This window comes from Balaenoptera physalus (genome assembly GCF_965194825.1).
Source record: "Balaenoptera physalus genome assembly, chromosome: 10".
Lineage (NCBI taxonomy): Eukaryota > Metazoa > Chordata > Mammalia > Artiodactyla > Balaenopteridae > Balaenoptera > Balaenoptera physalus.
This window is the reverse complement of record NC_138889.1, coordinates 40,862,327-40,881,538: the sequence shown is the minus strand read 5'-3', so window position 1 is coordinate 40,881,538 and position 19,212 is coordinate 40,862,327. Positions and strand designations below refer to the sequence as shown.

The 19,212-nt window shown below is 40.9% G+C and overlaps 1 long non-coding RNA gene and 1 pseudogene across 3 annotated transcripts in view; one reads left to right on the top strand and one right to left on the bottom strand.

Annotated features, from left to right (window-relative positions):
* The window catches only part of LOC309636703, a 47,478-nt gene that overhangs the window by 25,983 nt on the left and 2,283 nt on the right, over window positions 1–19,212 (bottom strand). Inside the window, exons 2-3 of one of the 2 annotated variants that reach the window (XR_014250152.1) lie at window positions 5,852–5,991; window positions 3,843–3,958 (exon numbers count right to left, since the gene is read on the bottom strand). This is a non-coding gene — a long non-coding RNA (uncharacterized lncRNA). Of the gene's footprint in view, window positions 1–3,842; window positions 3,959–5,851; window positions 5,992–19,212 lie in introns of those variants that run through there. The other variant, XR_014250151.1, reaches the window with a different exon arrangement.
* Window positions 15,921–18,717, top strand: LOC309667928 (lysine-specific demethylase 4D pseudogene; annotated as a pseudogene). The gene has a single exon. The product of its transcript is annotated as a lysine-specific demethylase 4D pseudogene (transcript).

Below are 19,212 nucleotides of genomic sequence, written 5' to 3'. Positions count from 1 at the left end.
TTAATATATTTTGCAGTGATAAAAATAAACAATTATTTTAAATTCATAAGTAGTTATAATGGAATAGATACTTAGGCAAATAGATTTCTGAAATAAATGTTTAAAGTTCCGTGTTGAAAATCGAGATGACCTGGTAGAAAGCTGAGATTGTGAGTTCCAGGACAGCTGAGACCATGTTTTATACACTCTGTGTCTCCAGCAATTAGCACTGAGCCTAGCCCACAGTGGGGAGGAAGGCACTCAGTGTTTGCTGAATGAATAAGTAAGTGTCTCCTATATCCACATCAATATTTGGAAAAGAAGAGACCATCTACTTAACTTAAATGGTCCTCCTTCACCCACTGAACAGACTGTTGTCTTCAACATTACTGCCATAGACTGAATGTTTGTCTCCCTCCAAAGCTCATGCGTTGAAACTTAACTGATGGTATTTGGAAGTAGAGCTTTTGGGAGGTGATTAGGTCATGAGAATAGAGCCCTGATGAAAGGGATTAGTGCCTCTAGAAAGAGACCAGAGAGAGCTTGCTTGCCCCTTCTGCCATGTGGGTATACAGCAAAAAGGCGGCCATCTATGAACCAGGAAGTTAGTTCTCACCAGAAACTGACTCTGCCGGCCCCTTCATCTTTGACTTCCCGGCCTCCAGAAGAGTGAGAAATAAATGCTTGTTTCTGAGCCACTATGATATTTTGTTATATCATCCTGAGAGGACCATGAAAATACTAAATAATATTAACAGGGGTTAGGCAAGAGAGGCAAGCCAAGCAGTTTATCCATATCTGGAGAAGGAGGATTTTGGTCATCTTGCTTCATCAAAACCTCCATTTCCTGTTTGTATTATAAAATGACTGAGTGTCTTGGTGATCTATGAACAGCTAGTGAAAATGAAATACTCCTGTGAGTTTTTTTAATATGTATATTTACAAAAGCTACAGTTGTTTCCAAACTTCAACTGAATTTAATACTATTTGCTTTGAAAAAGAATTTCATTTTTTCTCTTGTAAGATAGTTTTTCTGTATAAAATTTTCAATACACAAAAATAAAACAAAGTAATTTTACTTAACTATCGTGCAAAGGCAATTATTGAGCTTTTCTCAGTCTTTTATTATCCTTTGCGTATCTTCACACACTGTGATCATACCATGCATAAGTTTTTTATTTTCCTTTTCTAATTATTCTTTCTATTATAAACATATTAATAGAACGTCATTTTCCTTTTTTCCTGGAAAGTAAAAAAAAACTTTCATAATACCAAGGCAATATATGTTCGTTTTAGTTAAATAAATAATACAGATGAAAGATACACAGATTATTCAAAATGAAGAAAATTTAAAATGTGGAAGTTTAAAACAGAATATTCTGCTTTCTCCCATTGACAGTCGAATACATTTTAAAAGGGAACACACAATCAGCAAGAAACAAAAGGCCAGGGAAGCTCCTTTTGATCCCCTGTCTAAATACATAACATTCACTCATGTCTGCGTGCCTGCCATCTGAATAAACGCCTTTTGGGGTCCAGAGTTGAGATGAATTAAAGTTGGTAGGGGAGGCTTAGGAGTTGCTTATAGAACCAGTCTCCAAGGTTTACTAGAGCATCACTGGAAATTTGCTGGTATATTAAAAATGTGTTTATTGCATCTTCTCTTAGGGATAGCGGGTTCTGTAATTGGAAAACAAGACTCTCATTAGTCAGTTGGGGAATGGTAGTCCAAAGATCACTATCCTCCTAAGAAGAGCAGTTGGGTAACTTAGGGCTTTGGATTTGTTCCCTGGTGTTTGCAGCTTTGGGATGAGAACTGGATTTCTGAGCCTCACTGTCAGAGATCCTACTTCTCTGCTGGGTCTCAGAGTACCAGTCGCTCTAATAAATGATTAGGAAAAGAATGTTGATCTAAAGAGGCATCAAATTTTTACCTGTCCAAGGTATCCACATCTCAGTGGGTCTCAGTTCTATCACCTTTCTGAGATCTTGGGTAAGATAAAGGGACGGGTACCACATGCTTCCACCAACTCCAGGCCAAGTATGAAGAGCAGCTTCTCTCTTTCCTGGGAAATGGGTCAGTCATGATATTATTTGCCATTGCTATCTTGGACATTTGTTTAAAAATGAGCTATATAGGTTGGCTCTGATAAACTTAGAAGAGCTATATATATTTTATATCTATACCATCTATTAAAGATTCATTTAGTACTGTTTATGTGCTATGTATTTTTCTAAGCTCTTTGAATCCTGAATTTCATCACATCTAAGATGCCACTGATTGTAAGCTACACCATTATTTTTCACCCCACTGAGGCAACTAAACTATGCTATGCTATTGAGTGTAAATTGCACCTCAGTTTTCGACATGTTAAAATGTGAAAAATGCATGTCTCAGAATCAATGAAACCTGGTATATTAATGCACGTTGTCATAATTAAAACAACTCTAGGAGGTAGGTTCTATCCTTATCCTCATTTTGTAGATGAGAAAACTGAGGCATAGGGAGGTTCCACAATGTGCCCAGGATCACACTGCATTTGCACCCAGACAGTCGAACTCCAGGGCCCAACTCATAACCACTACACTCTTCTCCCTGCAGATAAGGAAAGCCGAAAAGAAAAAGTTTCAGAAAAGTTATTTTAAATACTTCTCTGCATGAGGAGACTCAAAGTTATTCCTGTCTGCAGTTGTCCCCTAACATCTGGACCAATATCCCAAAGCTGAGCAATCCGGAAGTGCTCAGGAGTTCTATGGAGCATATGTCTGTTTTAGTGCAAGCTCATGGGGTGAGAGCGCTTCTGTGGACACATGGCTCCTTCTATGAGGACTGCAGTTGTCTAGCATTACTTCTAGACACCATCCAAGGTGTAGCTTTGCTAGAAAGAAGACAGTTCTGTACACAGTTTCAGGAGAGCGTGATTCAGCCTCCTGTTGGCTTGGGTGTCAACCACCACTTTGACTCTGAGGCCTTCTGCTTCTCATTTGAGGGTTGAGCCTGGTATGCTTTCTTAGGTTTAGTCATGATTAGGAAAATAAATCAGGCATCCTCACCCAAATAGGAGCTACTCCTCAGCCTCCTTGCCTCTCCTCATAATCCAAATGGGGTTAATTTCCTCCTTACCTGTCAATTTCATACAAGTGTTTGACAATCAACAGAGAGGAGTGACAAAGAAGTAGCTTCAGGGACCTAGAAATTTAATCATTATTCCAGTTTACAAGCCACAGTTGCAACATATCTCATCATTAAGTATGATTTTACCCCATTGCTACTGTCTTTCCAGAGCTACTTCTCCCCAGATTAGCTTCCGCGACCCTTCTCTGCCCTCATAGCACATAGCTCACTTAAGGAGCACTTCTCACACTGTATCGGAACTCCTTTGTCTGGTCTGTCTGTCTGTCTTCCCTACCTACTTCAAGTTCTGTGGTACAAAGTTGTGTATCTGTCTTGCCCTGGGCTAGAGGTGACACAGCATGAAGTCTACGTTACAGAACTCACTCGTGGCATGAACGTTCCCCAGCATTGCCCTTCCCTGTCTAAGGCAGAGCATGAGTTAACTTCTGCTTTCTTTTCTGGTTAGCCATGGAGCCCTGCGAGGTGCTGGCATGAAAGAGGGACCAAGTCTAACCTCGTTCCTCCCTGAACACTCGGCATCTAGCCAGTGCTCATGGTAGATATTTTAAAAACATTTTGAAAATGAATGAATGAACTAGAGCCATGAGACTCCAAATGAAATTTCATGGAGGGGTTTTTTCCCCTTTCTTTTATTCATTTATTTACTCAATGTATTGAATACTTACTGTATAGCAGGCACTGTGTTTATGTCTGAGGGGGAAGGCAGCAATTAGATACAGGGGAAACACTGGGATTAATGGGCACAATCAGGGAATTCCCTTGTGGTCCAGTGATTAGGACTCCATGCTTCCACTGTAGGGGGACTGGGTTCGATCCCTGGTCAGGGAACTAAGATCCCACAAGCTGCAAAAATAAAAGGCACAATCAGAAAGGGCCCTTAACCTCACGTAGGGCAGGAGGAGGGCAAGGGGCGAGTGAGAACATGCTTGTTAGGAAGATGGATACCTGAGGAATTAATGTGTAGCCCTATTGTGTTTAAAAACAAAAAAGCTTAATGAAAGAGATGAAGGGATGGGATTACAAGGTGAGAATTCCAGGCCAAGGGAAGTATTTTGATGCAAAGTCTCAGGGACAAGAGAGAGCACTGTCTGTGGTAGAAACTGCAAGAAGTTGAATAGCACTGCTCAGAGCATAGATGGCCAGGTGGCACAGGCCAGAGGTGAGGCCCAAGAGGGAGGGATCAGATCTCAGTTGTTTTGGGGGTCAGGTAGGGAGCAGGGTTTCATCCTAAGGCAAATGGAGAGCGATTGACGGGCTGTAAGAGTAGGATGAAGTCCTCAGATTTATTTTAGGAAGTCACTCCAGCTGCAGAATGGATTGGCAGGGATGAAGGGATGAAAACCTAGGTATGAGAGATGAGGTGGTGAGGACTGCAGGGCTGGAGAAGAGTCAAATTTGACTCATGTCTTCAAACAGCTTGGAACAGAATTAACCAAACCACTGAAATCCAAGTAGAGTGTCATTTTATTCCACACCAGCCATTATTCTTCCCCTTCAGATCTTTGCTGACAGCTACCGAAAGATGTTGGATTGGCATGGGTGTGAGTGCAGAGGCCTAAGAGGATCTGGTTTGAAACCTCGTCCCCAGGAGAAGAGCATCAGTGGCAAAGAAAAGGGACCAGAGGTGATCAAATGCAGACAGTGAATTATCGCTCATAAAGATGCTGTGAAAAACAGGCTTCCCCTAGAATGAGCTGTCAGCAAAAACTTTAATTAGATCAAGGTACTCCCATGAGATACTGTGTTCTAGAATCTTGGGGTGAGGACATTTGTAATTTGCAAAAGTAAACTCAATATCATCATATAACTTCTCTTTGGAAAGCAGGCAAACAAAAAGAAGCTCTCTTGTTTGTACTATAAACTAAAAGGAACTAAAGTAGACAAAATCGCCCTGTCTGTGTGATGTGCAAATGTTCTGTGTTATGTGCGTGTTGGTCACTGACAAGGGTCTGGGGAAAAACTCGAATTTGCCGAAGGGGGTGGGGGAGTAGTGGCAGAGATAGTTATGCTTATCAAAGGGGGAGGCAGGGAATAAGAAAGTTTGAAAAACAGTGAATTAAAATCATATAAATGCTTTGGTCATAAAATCTGAGAATTTATTTTTATATTCTGAATTTTTTCAAACACAACATATTTATCAAATTTGACATCTATTACTCCAGACTCTGTGGTGGCCAATTGGACCCAGAGATTAAGAAGGGACCCCCCTGTCCCACGAAGTACATGATCTAGTAGAGAAGACAGACAGAGGAGTGATTAATACCCTTACATGACAAGCAGCATAATAGAGCATGTATAAAGAACATGAGAAACAGAGGGATTGATTTCTAGTTGTTTAATTGTGTTTAGAGTTGACAACATGAATCGACATTGGGGAACATGTATAATCCTAGATAGTAACATAAATATTAAAAAAGCCCATGAAAACCGTAATCCTCACAGTCTGCCATGGAGGACATGGCAGAGGTGTACAAGGGTAAGGATGACCTGGAGGAGGGACAAGTACCTCGTGACCAGGGTCATCAACTCCAGATCAAAGGGGACTCCAAGTCTAGTTGTTACTGTGACATCACACTGTATGTGTCCTGTTTTTTTTTTTAATTAAGTAATAAATTTGGTTTCATTTCAGGGCCCAAACATAGTCAACCTTTTCAGGTATTGAAGCCTCCAAGGAATTGGTTCTTAAGCTCCAAAATGTGCTCTTCTGACAATTTCTCTCCTGTTTTATAGGCTCACCTCATGGATTTGCTGTGACTTAGAGGAAAGGCCAGGTCTAGGAAGCAGACGGGCCTGGCTCAAATCTGGCTCAGGACTCACTGATTATGCCATCTTGGACAAGCATCTGAACGCTCTGGTCCAGTTCCCCACGTGGCACACTGAGGAAATAAGATTAAGTAAGAAGATGTGAGTGAAGGCACCCTAGTAGGCACTCTGCTTCTGTCTCAACCACCACCCCAGTCCAAGCTACCATCTCTCATCTGGATCTTTATACATGTTTTCCTTCATTCATTCTAGGCCACTCCAGTCTGCCCATTTCTGCCCAGAAAGCAAATGTGATTGTGTCTCGGCCATTGAAAGATCAAAAGCCTCAACATGATTTATAGAATATTTCTTTCCAAACTGCAGGACATGAGCCATTAGTGGGTCATAGAAACAACTTTGTGGGTTACCAGCAGCATATTTTTTAAAAGGGAACAAAATAGAACACAACAGAAATACTAGATTGCAATGTCAATTTTAAGCATAAGGATTATTACGTGAAGCTTGCTTTCTCAATATGTGTCTGGTTTTAGTATTTTCTGAGAGATGAAATAAGTGCACCTGTGAAACAAAAAGAGGACAATGGTGGGGGACAGGGAAGGAAGCTATGTACACTTGAAAAAGCTAAGGGGACAGAAATGAGCTGTTAAAAATTAGAAGTTTGATAGGAGAAATGAAAAAGACAATAGAAGTAGGTTTACAAGATAAAGATGAGAAAAAATTTCAGAAGGCAAAGCATAGTCATAAAGGGATAGAAAATTGGAAGAAGAAAAGACACAAAAATTGGAGGTCCGGTCCATGAGGTCTGATATCCAAATACAGGAGTTAATGTACAGAGGGAGAAACTAGAGGAAGTTGTCAAAGAGGTAACTAAAAAGCTTTCATAAAACTAAAGAACCAGAATTTTGAGACGGAAAACATTTAAGAGCACTGGGACAAAGAAAAGCTCCTATAAACTAATAGAGAGGAACACAGCACACTAGGCCTAGGAATCATATTTACATCTCCCTTATTCCTCGTACCACACTCACAAAACAATAAAACAAGTTAATAAAACAAACCCAAAACCCCAGTTAGAATTAAAGGTATAATTAAAATCAAAATTAAAAGTACAATTAACATATAAAAAGGAAAAACCCCATAAGAGAATATTTATCTGTCTCTGGATGGGCAAATAACTTTCTAACTTTCTAAACATAAAGGCCATGAAAGGCATTACAAAGGAAAAGACCGACTCAACATTTTAATATATTAAACTGAAATATATGTGAAAACCATTTAAAATTAAAATTAAATATAAATTAAAGAAATGGCAAACTGGGAAAAATCTATGAACAGATTAAACAAAGGGTTTAATATGGAAAATATTCACATGACAAGTAAAATGTTCATATACTGTGTAAAATATGCAGATAGTCACATAATATATAAAATGTTCATGTAAGTAGATGAGAAAAAACACTAGAACCATATTGGAGAAACATGGGCAAAGGATATGAAGCAATACAAATGGCTAGCATTCATTGAAGAAAAACAAGTCAATCTTAGTTGTAATCTAAGAAGCATAAATTAAAACTTGAGCTACACTTTTTCACCAAAATTTTTCACAATAATTTTCTTACCAAATTATTAAAGATTTTTTTTCAGAGCAAAGTTAATGGTGAGGATGAAAAGTGATATGTTTCTGGAAAGTTTTGGAAATACATGTTAAGGATTTTAAATGTTTAACTCTTGCAATGCAGTAATTCCATTTCTAGTTATCTAATCCAAGGAATTTCAATATTTCACTAATATTTTACCAAATATACTGATCCAGGTACTGAAATATAGGATATTTATAAGGGATTAGTAAAACTTGTGGAAAAGTAAAAAACAAAATAACTGTCCAATAATAGGGGGAAAGTTGAGTCACATATCTCCATCCAATAGAATTTATTCAGCCATCAAATATGATGGTTATAATTATTTTCAATAAACGGTAAGTAGACTTTCTAATGTGAGAAGAAATTTATTAAACACAGCATTTAGATATTGGCTGTCAGCGGAAACAATGGCTAACGTCTGAGGCATTCTGTCAACAATCCTCATTTGAAAGAATAGCTTTGAAATATGCACGGAACATGAAATACAAGAAGGCTTTCCTGCTGTCCTGAAATTGTTGAGCAATCTGTACAATAAGCAATCGGGACAATGGCCACAGTGAGAGGACTTATTAAACTTACTTCACTTCTTACCTTCCCCAGTTTAAAACACACTCACACACACACACACACACACACACACACACACACACACCCCAGGAAAGCTTAGTGGAATTATTTTTGAAAGACTCCTAATATCCAGAAATCCATCAAGTCTAATCATTCTGATAAAAATTCTTTTCTTCAATTGTCAGAATTGTCAAGTTTCCTTAGAGGAAGAATTTCTGTGTTACTGGGGATACCAAGAATAAGGGTAAAATGGAAGAGTAACTGAAATGTAAGGGTACTTATTCTCAACTAGTACCTGTGGCTCCAATTGAAAGAAACATGGAGGCGGTTTCACAGTAAAAGCAACCATCTGAGACCCGTAGAGAAGACATTTGCCTGGAGCACTGAAGGATCACCGTAATTGTACCCAGCAAATTCTGAGAAGTTTTGATTTGAGCACAGAGTTACACTTACAGAATCAGAGTGTTTCCTTTGGATGCTCAATATCTGAAGGTTAATGTGTACCTAGATTATTTATTTTATATAGATGGTAGCCCGGCCGCATACCTCCTAGGATTCTTAGAAATGTAAAAAGGAAATAATTTAGTTTATAAAACAAATACAGGGGCTTCCCTGGCAGTCCAGTGGTTGGGACCCTGGGCTTCCACTGCAGGGGGACGGGTTTGATCCCTGGTCAGGGAACGAAGATCCCACATGCCACGTGGCAAAGCCAACAAAAACAAAAACAAAAGCAAATACTCAACTCAAGGCTTGTTTTACTTGTCTATTAAGAATTCAATAAAAAATGAGGGCCTCTGTGATATTCATAATCAGCATTTTAGGGTTTATTAGGGGAAAGACCCTTAGCATGGTATTTAAATTTTTGACATTAATTTTCCTTGTAAATTGTTTCATCCTTCTCTTTTCATTTCTCTAGAGGAAGTTTTCATATAGAATGAAAAATTTGATTATATATTTATATAGTTTTAAATAAAATCATTATAGAAGAATTTTTAAGATTAAAAATTACAGTGAGATGGGGAGATTAGCACATGATACAGGTGACGGGTACTTGTAGATCCTCAGGGTCTAGCTTGAGTGGTGACAGCTATAAGGAGGAGAGGTAGGCAGGCTGGATCCTTGGGTCCTTATAGAAGGAAGGAGAGCACAGGAAGCCTCCCTGGGGTATACAGGTGTCCCTGGGGCCTCACAGTAGACTGTCGTGGGATCCCCTGACATCACCGACTATATGTCTAGGGAGAGGGAGATGTAATAGCCAACGGTAACTAGGATACTGTATTCCCATTCTTAGAAAAAAAGATTTCTAAAGGATGAAGTTAATTTCAGGAGCAAGATGATCAATTTGTACTAAACAAGTTGATTTTCAGGGGCTCAGTGGCCAGTCAAGAAGGAAAAGCAAATCAGAAATGCAGGAGAAAGTCAGTGTTATTAGAGAAAGCTATGGCAATAAATAATATCTTTAAAGAGACAGAGTGTGATACTAAAGAAATCCATGAACAGAAAAAGGAAATTGAAAGGGAGAAATAAAAAGAGTTAAAAGAGAGATGAGAATTGAGCTTTGAAATAAGACTGCATCTGTATAGTGGAAAAAGAAGTGGAACCAAGGAGAAAGAAAAGAACCGGAGAAGACTGTCAGTACCCTAGAGGTCAGAGACATTTTAGGAGGAAGGAGGTGTTCCATCAATCAATGATGTAGAGAGATAAAGTGTAACCCATGGAGGCGCACTTGGGAGACAATGTGATGATTGACAGAGATCAATTTCAGTGGAGAAGTGGGGTCAGAATCAGAAGACGAGAGAGATGAGGAAATGTTTTTGTAAAGGTAGATTATTTTTGCTTATGTTTTGACATGTTCGGTATTGAAAGGAAGGTAAGAGAAAGGGTGTAGCTTAAATCAGGAAACAGACTGATGACTGATGATTTAAGTCTTTACAGAGGTGATAGTGATCATTTAATTCACCGTAGTTTTGGAATGCATGGGAGGTGTCAATTTAAGGAGTTTAAATGGCAAGATTAGGTCTGGAGAGGGGGAGTACCTTCTCTTCCCCTGAGATAGGAGAGTAGGGAGAAAGATGGGGTGTAACCAAGAGGAGAGAGACTGCAGTGTGCGCCAAATGATTTTAGTTACTTCTTTTTTAATAAAAATGTTTGGAGTGTGCACCATATAGAGTACCAAGATCCCTTGGAAAATTTGATGATGAACAAGACCTAGACAATGCTCTCAAAGCAGTTTTATATGGAAGATAAGACAAGCCCAAAAATAACTCTAGAGTTTGAGAACACAAGCTATGAAGTTAAATATAAATTTTTCTACACCTCAGTTTCTTCCTCCATAAAATGGGAATACTGAGAGTACCAGCTATGTTTCAAGCATCCCATTCTCTTGCTAGCTTACATTTCCTAGGGTTCTAATACAAGTATTTCACCTAATGGAGACTTTCAGCCCATGAATCAAGCACTGTTTCATTCTCCATCATTGCCATCATGTTCTCATTTCCTTTTTTACCCAGGATAAATTTACTGGTCCATCATTTTAATCACTCTCTTATCCCTCCATCCAATCCATCAAGACACTTGTTCCTCTCTCCTTGAGATACACATGGCTGGAAAACCCTAACCCTGATGAAACCTTACTATTTGCTTTCTTCCCATCTTTTGGGTCCCCTTGTCGATGGAGGCAAATTCCACAGAGTCATACAATATGAGTTCAGGAAACACATCAAGACCAAGGCACACATCGGCTCTGCATTTCCTCAGCGTCTACATGGAGACGCATCCCATGTTGAGGAGGGTTTTGTTCTAGTGGAGGCCCCTTCCCCAGTGCTCTTCCTTCATATAGGCCTTTGAAGTCAGCAACCTTATTAGGAAAGGGAGCTTCGGACTGCTTGGGGAATTAAGCGGCCTAGATATCATGCCAGCCGTTTACAGGAGCTCTCCGGGAAAGCCAGTAGCCCTGTACGTTAGGAGGCGCCTGGGGACCTTGGGCCCTTTTGGATGCTATAGCCCTCCAGTCATGGAAGGAGTCTAGGCTAGCCTATTGTTCAGGCATCTTAGGATGAACATCTAGGGTCATGTTTGAACAATGCTTCTCCTTCATAACAATCTATCCCCAAGACCCTTGAGTGCTCATCAGGTGTCTCTGGAATAGGAAGAGAGAGATTATTTGACTTCCACCCAAACTTTAGAGGCTGAGTTAACTGCATTTGTCACACTCCCTCAAGGATGAGCTAGCTTGTCAACCACTTCCCCTCCCCACCATTTATTACCAACAAACTCTATAGAGACCTCGAGATTGTTTCTTTTACCCTTTGACATTAAAGTTGGAAAAAGAGAAGAGTGTTTTAATCCTCCATTACCTACCTTCTGCATGTTCCATGGTGCATGAGGCTCCAGGGCAGAGGTACAGAGAGCTACTACCGCTCACTCAAAGGGCCCCTGCCACCAGTATTCGGGTCTGCAGCAAACATTCCTTTGATGCACTCTTACAAAAGCTACCAGCAGGGGTCACAGAGAGCAAGCCCTTCCTTGGCTATTTTTTTGTCCCTGATCCCAGATCCAAAGGAGAAATGTTTTATGTTGAAGCCAAATTGTGCTGACCTCTTTGGGGAGAGGGCTGGTAGAGGATTGGGCCCCAGTCCCAGCTTCCTCTTGTCTTGAATGGACCCCAGATAAGATATAGGGACCTCGGGCACCTCTTGCAGACCATAGGAGATGTGGGGAGTTTCTATCACTTGGAACAATGGCAGGCAAGCTGATCTTTCAAAGTCTTATTGGGGAGACTACAGGGTGAGGAAGATGAAATGCCTTTGTTCTCTAAAGGCATTTGAGCTCTTCCTCACCGATTTCTTTAGCATGGTTTTCTTCTCCTCTCCCTGGTTCTTGTGCTGACCCAATACTAGTGGTGTTTAATGCCCTGACAACTGTGCTAGCTCCTCCCATTCTGGCAGTTTTCCCAGGGAAATCCCTCTGTAACTAAAAGGACCCTGAAATTTGTATAACCGTTAGATCCCATATATTTTCTTGTAAGAAATCTTAAAGGAAAAATTTCAGGCAAAATACCTGTGTTTTGTGGGCTGATAACTTTAAAAAGGAGGCCTTTTAGTAGACAGTTGGAAGAGCCAGTTGGATTCCACTGTGATGCAATCAGGAATGTTGGAGTTACCATGGCGCTGATGTGAGTATATCTGGAAGAGATACATGGGTACTGACCAACAGTTCAAGTTTCATTTGGAAATGTTTTGTTGAGACAGTACCTGTTTTCCTGGAAGGAAAATCGTCTCTACTTTTATCCAAAGCAAGACAATCAGAGGAGAGTTCCCTGAAAAGGTGATGTTTGGGCTGAGGCTTGAGAGTTGCCTGGGTGCAAAGACCATCAGACAAGAGTATACCGGCCTTTTTTGAGACACAGGCAGGAATGTGTTTGGAATGAGAGCGCAAGGAGCAGGGTAGAAAGGGGTGAGGTCCAGAGGTGATGGTGGGCCAGATCACTTAGGGACTTTTCGGACATTCGGAGGATTCTAAGTGGGGTGGAATAGGTGCGCCTGAAGTTTGAGGACAGGGGAAAGTGAGAGAGAATATTTGAATGGTGGAAATTAGGGGCGCTTAAGAGGATTAGGAAACAGTAATAAGGGAGCACTTGAAATTGGGTTAATGAGATAGTTTGCTTTGGTTATTTTTTTGTTTTCTTATTTGTACACATATATTTTCTGTCCTAAATCATAACTATTACATTTGCTCTACACAGTTCAAGTTGAAAGTGGAGTGTACATGGTGAGATTTTTTTTCACATTGTTTTCAATATGTTTTTTTTCTTTTCACACACACACACTGTATTTTATTTTTATAAGGGATCAATAAACTGCCACCAAGCATTGTAAATGGATGACCACAACAAAAGCAACGATTGCAATTACCCAACACGAAACTCACTCATACTATGTCATAATATTGACATTCAGTCCAGTAATCCTCCACTGTAACAACTCCTTTACTTGGCAGTGGAAATTGATTTGTATATTTTTTGCCTCTGAGCCCTTGTGGGATTTCTTGTTTTTTTAATTCCAACAGAAAGTCACAAAAATTAAATCATCCTCATAAGTTGACTCAGTCCCACCTAATTAATTGTTTTTTCATCTTGATCTTTTGTTAGCACTTTTATGAATTCATCAGTTTTCCATTAGTGTTCTGAACATGCTTATTCATTCAGTTCAGCAGTATAGTCAGTTACCAGAAACCTGTACTTGTCAGAGTCTTTTCCATGAATTTCTTGAAGATGAAACCCTTTTATAGGAACATTTTTGCAAAAGCATCAGAGTACACCCAGAACTGTCTGTAAATGACAAAAGACTTGAAAATGACCACGGTTAAAGATTGGATGAAAGTTCATAATAATGCAATTGACAAGGAAATTTTGTTATTTCTGAGATACACATTTTAAAGTAATAACTAGAATTATGACTTAGAACATTAGACCAGAAGATATAAGATTTCTGGAAATTTCATGTAATGTCTGAAACCTTTATATTAACATATTTCCATACAAATAACCCAAAAAAAGTTTAGTATTAGTTGTTTTTTGTTTGTTTGTTTGTTTTTTTATACTGCAGGTTCTTATTAGTCATCAATTTTATACACATCAGTGCATACATGTCAATCCCAATCGCCCAATTCAGCACACCACCACCCACACCCCGGCGCGGTTTTCCCCCCTTGGTGTCCATACGTTTGTTCTCTACATCTCTGTCTCAACTTCTGCCCTGCAGACCGGTTCATCGGTACCATTTCTCTAGATTCCACATACATGCGTTAATATACGATATTTGTTTTTCTCTTTCTGACTTACTTCACTCTGTATGACAGTCTCTAGATCCATCCACGTCTCGACAAATGACTCAATTTCGTTCCTTTTTATGGCTGAGTAATATTCTATTGTATATACGTACCACCACTTCTTTATCCATTTGTCTGTCGATGGGCATTGAGGTTGCTTCCGTGACCTGGCTATTGTAAATAGTGCTGCAATGAACATTGGGGTGCATGTATTTTTTCAATTATGGTTTTCTCTGTGTATATGCCCAGTAGTGGGATTGCTGGAGCATATGGTAATTCTATTTTTAGCTTCTTAAGGAACCTCTATACTCTTCTCCATAGTGGCTCTATCTATTTACATTCCCACCAACAGTGCAAGAGGGTTCCCTTTTCTCCACACCCTCTCCAGCATTTGTTCTTTGTAGATTTTCTAATGATGCCTATTCTAACTGGTGTGAGGTGATACCTCATTGTAGTTTTGATTTGCATTTCTCTAATAATTAGTGATATTGAGCAGCTTTTCATGCTGATGCATCTCTTTTTCCTAACTTGAATGAGAATGTTACTTTTGTTTCACTGTTAAGAATGATCATTGCTATTTTTTACCTTGAAATTCTTTATCTTACAAAAAAAAGCTTCTCTTGATGCTTTGCAAGTAAGAATTTTAAAATCATGAATGGATTTTCCATTTCATCAAATGCTTTTTTGGTACCTATAAGATGATGATATTTTTCATTTACTTTGTTAATATTCTGAATTTTATCATTAAATTTTCCAATGTTCAATCATCCTTGCATTCTATTTGGTCATGATGTATTATTCTTTTACTATCTTGCTGCATTTCATTGGATAACATTCCATTTTATGCTTTCCTCTATGCTTATAAACAAAAATGGCCTGTAGCTTTATTTTTTATTGTCCTTTTTTCGTTTGGCTATCAGAGAGCAGAATAGCCTCATCTGAGTAGCTTTCCAACTTTTTCTATACTCTGAAGCAATTTGCACAATAAGAGTTAACTGTTTCTTGAAAGTTTTCTAGATTCACATGCAAAATGATGTGTCTCCTGGACTTTCAGGGGTCATACTTTGAACCAGGTTCTTATACTGGGGTGTTATTCAAGCTTTCTGGTGCTTCTTGCATCCATTTTGGATATGTTTCCTCTCCAGACATTTATTCTTTTCTCTTATCTTTTGAAAATGTTGCTGTCAAGTTTCTCCTAAGATTCTCTTTCGAGATTTTAAAAATTCTTTTGTGCACTATTTCATTCCTAGTGGTTTATTTTCCCCTTCTTTCTTATGCTCGGTTATGCCCATGGTGTATTGCTATCATTAATTTCTTCCAAGAATATTTTTGGTCATCAGTGCTCTGTCTCGTATGTGTTTTCTTTCGTTAATTTTGTCTTTATTCTTTGTTATTTTTTTACTCCTACCCCTTCTTTCTCTTCTTCTATTTTATAGCTTCTTCAATTGAATGTTTAGTTCATATATTTTCAATCACCCTTCTTTTTCCTTTTGGTACAATGAAAGATATCATTCTGTTTTAATGCTTTTCACCCTAAACTATAATTTTAAATTTATCTAAATAATTTAAATACATTAAAACAAATTTATTTCACAGAAATTTGTGAAAATCATCATAACGTGATGAATTATGTCAATGAGCCATTTTGATGGGTGTGTAACCAGCACCTGGGTTCAGAATAGAATATTCACATTAATCTAGACACTTCCTCACACCCCCACTCACAACCTCTCTCTTTCACAAAGGTAGCCACTACTCTGACTTCTAACATAGATTACATTGGTACCAAAAAATATCATCATCTTATAGGTACCTTTTTATCTTTATATAAATGGAAGCATAGAATAGGTGTTCTTTTGAGTCCAGATAATTTTGCTCAGTATTATGTTTATAGAATTATTCTTATATTTTCATGTAGTTCTTGTTTATCTTCATTTCTGTATTATATTCCATTGTATGAATATACTACAGTGTACTTATCCATTCTAATGTTGACTGGCATTTGAGTTGTTTCCAGTGTTTGGCTTCTGAAATCATGTTGTTCTGAACACTCTTGGACTTGACTTTCATTGCACAGACATACACATATCCTAGGCATGAATCATAGCACATGGGTAAGTTCAATTTTAGTGGATACTGTCCAAATAGTTTTTCAAAGTGAATGGAACGATTTCCATTCTCCTTACTAGAGTACAAGAATTTCCATTGTTCACAACAACACCATTTCTTGTATTGTCAATCTTATGAAATTTTAGCCTTTATTTGAATATGCAATTATAGTCCATGGTGGTGTTTTCTTTGTAGTTCCCGAGTAAATATTTCCAAACATTAGTTTTCAACCTGTCTCTATTCTTTTTTTTTTTAGGTTTTTTGTTCAATACTGCCCTGAAGACACTACATTTGGGATACCCAGCCAGGGCTGGGTGATTCACTAGATCTCAAGAGGACAGAGCCAAGTGTCAACCAAGGACATCACAGACTTGCAGGCTCAGCCAGCACCAGTCCTGAGCAAGGCTTCTGCCCAGCGTGGAGTCCCCTGGAGAATCAGCAAGCCTAAGAAATATTATCAACTCATTGCATTAAAGTCTACTGGGGGTTCCTGCTGATATACTCCAACCCATTTTTGAAAAAGTACTGTTTCCCAGCATCTTCACCTATCCAGAACATAAATCAAAACTTGGGAGTTTCCTGCTTATTAATGAAAGCTATGACGTCTAAGTCCAACTGGGCCCAGAACCCAAGTTGTAGAATAATGGTATTTCATCCAACCAAAGAAGAGTTTAATGATTTCGATAAATACATTGCTTATATGGAATCCCAAGGTGCACACCGAGCAGGCGTGGCGAAGATCATTCCACCCAAGGACTGGAAAGCCAGACAGACCTATGATGATATCAATGACATCTTAATAGCCGCTCCCCTCCAGCAGGTGACTTCTGGGCAGGCAGGTGTGTTTACTCAATACCACAAAAAGAAGAAAGCCATGACCGTGGGTGAGTACCACCACTTAGCAAATAGTGAAAAATACCGGACTCCAGCACACTTTGATTTTAAGGAGCTGGAGCGAAAATATTGGAAAACACGCCTCTACGATTCACCAGTATATGGTGCGGACGTCAGTGGCTCCTTATTCGATCAAAACACGGAGCAGTGGAACCTTGGACACCTGGGAACCCTTCAGGACCTGCTGGAGCAGGAGTGCGGAGTGGTCATCGAAGGCGTCAACACCCCCTACCTGTACTTCGGCATGTGGAAGACCGCCTTCGCCTGGCACACGGAGGACATGGACCTTTACAGCATCAACTACCTGCACTTCGGGGAGCCCAAGACGTGGTACGCGGTGCCCCCGGAGCACGGCCGGCGCCTGGAACGCCTGGCCAGGCAGCTTTTCCCGGGCAGCGCGCGGGGCTGTGAGGCCTTCCTGCGGCACAAGGTGGCTCTCATCTCGCCCACGGTCCTCAAGGACAACGGCATCCCCTTCGATCGGATCACTCAGGAGGCTGGAGAGTTCATCGTGACCTTTCCCTATGGCTACCACTCTGGCTTCAACCATGGCTTCAACTGCGCGGAAGCCATCAATTTCGCCTGCCCGCGCTGGATCGATTATGGCAAAGTGGCCTCGCAGTGCAGCTGCGGGGAGGCCCGGGTCGCCTTCTCCATGGACGCCTTCGTGCGCATCCTGCAACCGGAGCGCTACGAGCTGTGGAAAGGCGGGCAGGACCGGATCGTGGTGGACCACACGCAGCCCACGGCGCCGGACAGCCAGGTCCTGAACGCCTGGAGGGAGGTCCGCGCGTCCCTGGGAGCCGCTCTCGCCACGAGGCACCACATGCCCCGCCGCGCTCTGCGCCCCCGTAGGGCTGTAGCCGCGGGCGGTGGGACCCGCCACCGAGTCCCTGTGCGTGCTGTGTGCCGGCGCCCCTCGCCGGCCCGGGGTTCTTGCTCTGCCGCCCAGTTCAGGGACGCGGCCACCAGCACCGCCGCGGAGCCCGGCCCGACCCAGCCGCCGACCCCAGGTCCATCCGCCCCGGATCGCCACCCAGCTGGAAGATGTGGCCCTCGTCGTCGTCCTTGGGAACAGGGCACTCAGGAGCCAGCTGCTCCCCCCAGGGCTAAGAGGAGGCTTTCGGTAGACACAGCTCAGGACCCAGAGGCTCAGCCCCTGCCTGTGGATGCACCCTCGCCGGACAGCGCCGCCCCGCTCAGCCCTGGGCTCCAGCATCCCGCCACGGCTTCTGGCTGTGGTTGTGGCCCTGTCCCCTAAGCCCAGGGGATGCCTTTCTACCCCACTGCTCTTGCGTGGGGATCCTTTGAGACTGGTCATATTTCCATTTCAGAGCTTTGGGTATTTGCAGGTCACTAGCCTTGCGTGAGAGTGCCTCCTGTGCTGCCGCTGGACGTGCTGGGTCCGTGGTGTTTACCAAATTCTCCAAAGTTTGTTCTTCCTTCCAGATCCTGGAATCGTTGGACACTGCTAACTCCTGTGTCACAAACTGAGGTTTCATGCACTGGACACTCTAGTATCTCTGGGAACTAGGTCCTGCTGAGGTCGCCAGAGCCCAATCTACCTCACACTCCCATCCTGTGGGCCAGCTCTGGATGCTGCTGAACTTCTAAAGAATCCTGGGCTTTGATTACTCTCCAGTCTCTCTCCTTTTCCTCTTCCCCCTTCCCTTCCCGCTTTTCTTGCCAAACTAGGCCCTTTTGACTAATTAGGTCAGTAGAAACTCAGATAATAACTGATAAAGTTTCTGAGTCTTTGATGTACTGATAACGTGTACTCTGCCAGTATGGTAACTAGAATGTTAAGATTTGAGTTTATTAAATATATTAAAGGTAACCAGTATGTTAAAATCTGACTTTATTTTTTGTGTTGTTCACTCAGTCAACTGAGAGGTGGTCGCTTTTTCTGCACTTTTCTTAATAATTATATCAAAACTTTTCAAGCAAAACTTATTTTTATGAGCTTGTTCCCTTGTGTGTTGTTGGTGAGTGAGTTTGGGGTTGATGTTGGGTTTCAGCTGGCTGGCTGGGTTGGGGGGTTTGATTTGCAGCCCTATCTGAAGGATGACTTGGTGGAAATCACCTGGCACTTCGCTGATCCAAGTTGCTAGGAGAGATGAGCAAACAGAGGACAAAATGTGACAGCCTGTGAAAATCTTCTCTCCAAGTCTCCACTGCCCTCTCAATGGTGTATGTATATTTCACAAGGTTAAGTCATTGACACATCCCAATAAACCAATCCACAAATAAAGGAACAAGACAATTTCAAGTGGGCATATGTTCTGTGAAGAGATT